Source organism: Furipterus horrens, unplaced genomic scaffold (genome assembly GCF_987537825.1).
Source record: "Furipterus horrens unplaced genomic scaffold, mFurHor1.1.pri manual_scaffold_7, whole genome shotgun sequence".
In the NCBI taxonomy this organism is placed as follows: Eukaryota; Metazoa; Chordata; class Mammalia; order Chiroptera; family Furipteridae; genus Furipterus; species Furipterus horrens.
This window is the reverse complement of record NW_028327177.1, coordinates 85,800,417-85,808,060: the sequence shown is the minus strand read 5'-3', so window position 1 is coordinate 85,808,060 and position 7,644 is coordinate 85,800,417.

The window sequence follows — 7,644 nt, the reverse complement described above, 5'->3', positions numbered from 1 at the left end:
ATCTACCTGTGTGCCCAAAGAGGTGCATTAAAGAAAGAGAATGCCAGCATTTGAGATTTGCACGTGAAGACCATCTAACTGTTCATTTGTAGGGGGTTTGATTAAATTAATTATAGGGCATCTCTATAAGATAATAACTTTCAGTCATTTGAAAAGATAACAGGTTTGTATGTAAGTGCTGAGCTGAATGACAGATATTTAAAGTCAATTAAAAGGGGAGTAAAATAAGGTGCAGAACAGTACATTTAGTTCGGTTCTATTTGTATTCTCAAAAGGCTTATTTATAGCAAGAGAAACTCAGATACTCACATATGTGTTTTATATGCAAAACACATTTTGGAAGAATGCTCAATAAACTATAAAAAAGTGGTTATTTAAAAAAGATACTTTTTTTTTTAAATTTGGTATTCTATTTGTACTGTGATTTTTAAAAACCAGCAGCAGTTTTATTTTTTTCAGTAAAAATTATTTAATAAAAAGATAATAAGAATCATCTGTAAGCCCACTACTCAGAAAATGTTTTAATATTTTGGAGTAGATTTCTTCCTCACTTCCTTTTGTTCATATGTGTCGTATATTAGAAAATGTAGTACAGCCATGATGTGATTCATTTTTTGACCAAATAAAAATCTCTCATGTTAACAAATACACTTTATCTTTTATTTTGTTTTAATAAACTTCATTGGCAATAAAATTCAAAGACCATAAAATCCACCCATTTTAAGTACACAGTGTTTTGACAAATATGGACAAATATGGACACCATCATTTTTAATAGTTGCATAGAACTACTCCTTACTAAACAGCAATCTCTATCTTCCTGGTCATAGAGAGACTAGTTCAGGGATAGGCTTCATGAACCAAGTCAGCCCAAAGTAAGCCATTTCTGGAATTTTCTTTGGAAATATCATACTTAATTGCCAATTCCACACAGTTGGATATTTTAAATTTTAAACTATTCTAAATAATGCTGAGATAAATGAACATTTGTGTAGTCATTGTGCCTTTCCTTAATTACATTATTTTCTTAGTATAAGTATGTAGAAGTAGAAATTCTGACTGGAAGGATATAAATAATATATGGCTAAATTTCCCTCAAGAGAGTATGCCAATTTATATACTCCTCGATCCTTCAACTCTTTTTGTTTACTTATACCTATTATTTTTTACCACCTTTGTAAATGCAACCAGATATGTATTTAAGCACAGCTTACCAGTTGACCAAACAGATATAAGAGGATGGAATGCATTTGAAGAAACTGTAATTCCCAGAAGGATGATTTGTTTTATACAAAACAGGTTTGTATGACTTCCAACTCTCAGTTCAAACACTTGTTTGCTTGCTTGAAGTTCACATCCCCCATTCTCAGGGCTGGTCCTTTTTTTCTCCCTGACATGGGTATTGCTCAGCTGTCACCTCCTCAGTGAGGATCCCGGCCAGGTTATGTCTGCATCCCTTGAACCTTTTCCTTGCTTTATTTTCCTTCATTGCCCTTATCCCCTCTGACTTAACAAATATTTTTTTTTGTTTATTCTGTGTCCCCATGCCAAAATATCAGCTTCATATGAGCATGGGGTAATGTTTTATTAAAGGTTATATATGAACTGAGCACAAAGAAGTCCTTCAATAATTTGTTGAATGAATGAATCATACTTTACAGTATATAAAGCGCATTTATATCACCTTATCACTTGATCATCACAACATTTCTGTGAGATGAAAAGGGCTGGTTGTGTCCCTCATCTTCCAAATAAGGGAACTGAGTCTTCAGGGGACCAAGTGATTTGCCCAAGGTCATGCATACCTTTTCTGGCTCCAAGTTCAGCTTTCTTTCCACCTCTCTTGGCACCTCTCTAAGCACACAGTTACAGGTGCTATCTTTCTTCAAGAAAATTATCATATTCCCTCATCAGTGGAATAATAGTACAGGTGATAAGAGTGAGGCCACAGAGTCAATTGAGTAAAGTAAAGGGGTGAGAGTCAGGAGACCTGAATTCTAATGCTGGATCTGCCACTAAATCATGTCTTCAGCTTCAGTAAACATTCTCTCTGTGGGCCTCAGTTTCCTTCTTTATTAAATGAGGAGGCCAGATCAGATGGTCTAAGGTTTCTCCCAGCTTTCCTGCTCAATGACCCTAAAGGGAAATATTCACCATTGATAAACAGGTGCCATCCATCAGTGGAAGCCAACCTACCACATTTAAATTCATGAACCCAAATTGTCTACAGTTCCTCTTTGGCTCTAAAAATGACTCAGTGCAAGAAAGTGGGTCATCACCTACATGTTGGATCATCATAAGAGAAGGTGCAGGATGAAGTACTAGTTAAACTTGGGCAGAAAATCTCATTCCTGGGATGAGAAACCCTAAGCTTTTGTAAGTTATAACAGTCTGTCCTAGGTAATTTGAGTGTATAAACAATTCTATTGGGATTCTTTCAGCCACAAGAACTGGAAATCTGACTTTAACTAACCTATGCAAAAATGGGAGTTTTTTTGGCTCACAATCTTGAAAATTTCAGGGAGATGTTAAGCTCTAGTTACAGCTGGATCAAGAACTCAAGCAATGTTATTAGAACCTTGTCTGTCAGTTCTGCATCTGTCTCCGTTGAAAAAGTGGATGCCAGTTGTTTCTGACATATGTTTTCCTCTCAGCTCCCCTCAGTCTTTCCAGGATTTCCATCAGAACCACCAGCAGTGGTTTGGATAGTCCTGACCTGAGTCAGAGTCCTTTCCTTCTGAGATAGTCTCTATGGCCAAGAAGATGAAGTACACAGACTGGCAAGGCCAGAATCATACATCCATCACTGGATCATAATTCCTGATCTTTTCCCATGCAGACCATTTGAACTGAGAGAGAGAAAAAAGAGGTTTTCTGCATGAAAACAAAGGTACTTACACCAGAGGAAAGAGGGTGTGAACTGGTCAGAAAAGAGAACAAAAGTTCACCGTTTTTTTTCTGTTGTTTGTTTGTTTTGCCAATCCCTTTCTCCTTCCCTCTACCTCTCCAAACAGCTGCAGAATATGGCTTTTGTTCTCATGGTGATGGTTACAGTTGTTGCAGAATTGGAGCATTTAAAAATTCATTTGGTTGTGAACTACTGGGGGAAGGAAGGGAATTTCCCTGCTCTATGTAAGGTCCCTGGAGATACCCAGGGCTGTGCAAATACCGTGGCTAGCTATCACTGCTTTAGAGAAACAGCCAGTAACCCTTGCCTAGGAGCTGCCCAGGCTTGCTGGAAATGTAGTGGGAAGCAATGAACAGAATGTATCTCGGTAGGAAACTAAAGGGGTCAGACTGCTGACAGTCCTAGTGTGCAGGCCCAAGAATGATGTTCCACAGACCCTGCCAGCACTCTTGGGGCTGGAAGGCTTACCAAGTGTAATCTGGAATCTTCAGAAGAACCAGCTATTCGGAGCTTAAAGATCTGAAAGGAAGAAATTTCCTGTGTCCTTGTTTTCCCTTGAGAGGACACAAGAAGACAACTTTCTAACTAATTTACCCCCTGCTGCCATAATCTAAAGACAGCTTTACTCTTTTAGAAAAAAAATTATGTCATGTTTTACAGAGAAAGAACTGGTTGTGGAAAAGTAAAGTGGTCATAGAACATGCATTACGTGCTCTGGGGAGGCAGTGCCAGAGTTGAGACATGAGGGATAGGAAGGAGTTAACCACACAAGGCTGGGAAGTCAGGGGAAGCCAAGGCAGGACTCCTTGAGCCCAGATAGGAAGATAAGAGAGCATGTGTGTTCTGGGTCAGCTGGGGTATACAGAACTGTAAGAATGGCCGTACCGGAAATGCAGGCTGTTGCCACATTATGATTATTCAGAAGTCAAGAGGAGCCTTGAAAATTTTAAACAGTGGAGGGGCTGATCAGGTTTACTTTTGTGGAAATTTGCTCTGTAGTAGCATAGTGGGTGGTTTGAAATAGGACTGTTTCCTTTACCTTCCAGTTTCCCCTTCCTTTACCTCTCAAAATATTTAGACTCTTGGAAGCAAACCAGTAAAATGTTCAAATCCATCTTGTCTGTGCCCTGATGGCCTTGGAATACCCACTCAACCTAATGACCCCTCCATTCTGTGACGACCTGGTCCATTTCCACTCAGGGCTGCTTTCTCCTATGGGGTAACATAGACAGGAGCAGGTGATGCGGGAGGCTTAAGAGGCAATTTCTCCACGTGGCACATGCAGCCCCCTCAGCCTCCAGACAGAAATCTGAGTGCCAGTAATTGGATGAACAGTTTAATTTAATAGTAACAGAATTCTGGGCCAGTGCAAGGAATCTCATTGCCCTTTTCTCAAAGTGACTTTCCTTTCTGTGCAGCAAGGCCATTGGGGATGCAGAGAAATACAAGGCATTGATTTGCCTGGCAAGAAAAGATTTTAATACTCATGCCATGAAAGAGACATGGGGAAGAATAGAGATAGATCAGACCTCGGGTGGGGAAAGTCAGAAGGAGAAAAAAAAATATCTGTTTTCTATTTATTTCTGAAAACGAGATATGCTTTTACAAAATAATTAATAGGTAACTCCTACTTTCAAGTTGGAATTGTAAAATTTCTTAATGTATTTTGGGCTTTATTTTCTCTTCTTTATTTAAAAGAACAAAACATTCTTGCTGGAGACATACTTTTGATTCCTTCATTTACGAAGTTACTATATTTAAAATGTACTAAAACATTTCCAAACTTAAATTCACAAAAATTTCTTATTTGAGACTCTTAAAATCCTCATCTCCCCAGAGACTTCAAAACCTGCTCTTCTAAGTCCAGACAAGCTTTCGGATCAACGTCTGGTGCAGACAGGTGGAGCACCTTGCTGTTTCTCTGTCTTTTCCTTAGCTACAAGCCAGACCTCCCATCCAGGTATCCGGCTCTAATAATCCACGTCAAGTGTTCAATGGTAACCAAGGTATTAGCCAATATGGATATTTAGAGGGGATGGAATAGGATCATAGTTGGCTGCATACCTGGCTAACACCTGAGGCCAAAACTTCCTATTCACTAAGGCTGTTTTCTCAGCACTGTTGGGAATGCCGCTGCCCTATCAGAAGCTGAGAGAGGGAAAATATTTATAGACAGTTCTCCATTATTCACTCAGAAGTAGGCAAGCAGTGGTGGGAATAACCACGCACAGTGGACCAGCAAAAGCCCTTCAGAGATGACTCTATAAGAATTCCCCAGCAACTTTTGCCTTCTCATTTGGACTTCACTTAATGAACTTGCATTTCCTATGCTATTTTGTTTACTAAGCAACTACAAGTGTAGAGAAGCAATTCAGATAGGAACATACTAGCCCAGAGAAAATTGATGCATACGTGAACCAGTTTCAGTCCTTAACTGAGGCTTTTTCTCTATTACCCCTTTTCTTCCACCTTCTTTCTTCTGCTCCTCTTTCTATGTTCTACATGCAGGTGGGAGGTGGCTCTCGGGAGAGGTCTAACTAGAACCTTATTTATTTATTTTTTATGGAATGAAATAGAATCTTGAAATAATGGCTTCACCGTTGAACAAATTTAAGGACTCATGATCTGAAATGAGGCCTGCATAAATGCAATTCCCAAATCCCAGTGTACAATTTCAGTGAACCTTGGGCAAGTGATTTGCTGTCTCTGAGCCTTACTTTTATCATCTGCAGCATGATGAGGGTGATAGTCTTGATTTCATAGTGTTGTTGGGATGATCAAATCATATAGCACACTAGCAAGGTTCAGTCCTGTGCATGGGTATTATAATTCTGTTTGCCAAATCAAATGTCTTACATACAACAATACTTGATATAGAAAAGTGAGTATATTTATAGAGCTATGGGCACTGTTCCTGCTTCCAATATCACCAAGTTGCTTCATCCATCCCTCCATCAAAGGCTTGTGGACGACCTCTCATGTATGAGCCATGGTGAATGACAGTGGATAAAAGGTAAACGTGAATAGTTTATAGGTTAAGAATGGAAAGGAAAAGAAGGGAAGAGAAGTAAATTGAAGACAAAATTTTAACTTAGTAAATATTTACTAAACTTGTACTGTACTCGAGCATGATGGTAGTATGTAAAAAGTCATGAAGAACACAAATATGGTCCCTGCGCATAAGGACAGACCTCTCATAATTAGGATTTAGGATGATATGAGAGTGTAGGAAGGATATTAGGTTATAGAATGGAAATCCAGAAAGGAAAAAAAATAACTAGGAAGGAGCCGATAAAGATGTAGTCATCTCAGTTACATACAGTTAGACATGAAGCCTTTGCTTTTAAAATGTCCTTGCTGGAATGCTCCCTGTGTCATCTATGCCTGGTGAAATACCAATGGATAGCCACCTCCTCTGTCCTCAGAAGTCTTTTAGCATCATTGAAGGCAAACAGTAGGGAGAACCTCCCTATCTCTCTTTCTCTCTCTCTGTCTCTCTCCAAAGTGTTAATACAGTGTCTGCATAGGGTTCCCAAGGCATTTATTATAAACTTTGATTATTTAGATCTGCTGTCTATACTGGTCAAATCTCATTTGCAATTGGTCTGGACGGACACCGTGCTTCTTAAATGGTGGCAGCCACACAATTGAAGCAAAGAATCTCAAATGGCATTTGCATACCCAAACAACCATGTGCTTACAAACACAGCTGTATAAAAATTATGGAATCAAGAACTATTTACCTTTTCTTCCCAGCACATTATTTTAATGGAGACCAAACAAGGAAACTTCAACATGACACCTGGAGGTGCAGCTGTGTTTCTAAATACCACACAGGGTTTGAATAATCAGAGTTTACACTAAATACCTCTCAGTATTAACAAGGTGCAGAGTTAACTGTTTACTGATGAATCTGTGCCTTCAGATAGGATAAACTCTTCTCAGTAGCTTCCACTTTACATTCGTAAAGCAAGCAGTCACAGTCAGTACCCTTGGGGATCTGGAGTCCATTTCTCTTTCTAAGAAACCAAGTACAACCAGGCATCTGAAACTGTTCAAATACAGTCTAGAAATAGGTCAATGGTTTGGCTTCTTCCAGAGGGACTAGAATCTCAGCTCTCAGTATGCAAAACCAAGGATGTTTATTTTAATCTTCTCAACCAGGAAAATAAATGCAGTTTACTCATTCAAGAGCATCTTTGGGGGCTATCTATTTGCCTTGACTTCAAGTAGAAGCTACAGAAATGGCCAATGGTGTTTAAAAATTGGGTTCTTTTTGTTAGTGAGCAGGTTGAGGCCATGTGCTGATGTTGTGAGGCATTAAGGGGAATTCTCAGGTTCTAATCTAGATGCCAAGCTGGCTCACCAGAGACTGGCCATGTTTGATGAGGAAAGATCATCTCAAAGGATTTATTTCCCTGCCCAGAACAGGGCATTTGTTGCGGTCTTCCTTGAACATTGCCCTTGTAGATTTGGGTAGACCATTAATTTAGAGACAGCTAAAAAACCACATTGGCTCGGTAACTGCTACTTCTCCTGGGTCTTCATTATTATTATTATTATTTTTTTTTATTTAAGAAGATAAAGGCATAAGGTTCTAAAATTTATGCCTAGTTTCTTAAGTTACCCTGATGGCATTTACATATAGCTGAAAATTGCTGTAAATTCTTCTCAGTCTTTTTGCTGGTGAGTTGCTAGAAAATGCTGGAATGCTTTATTTTGGTTTGGCCCCAGCT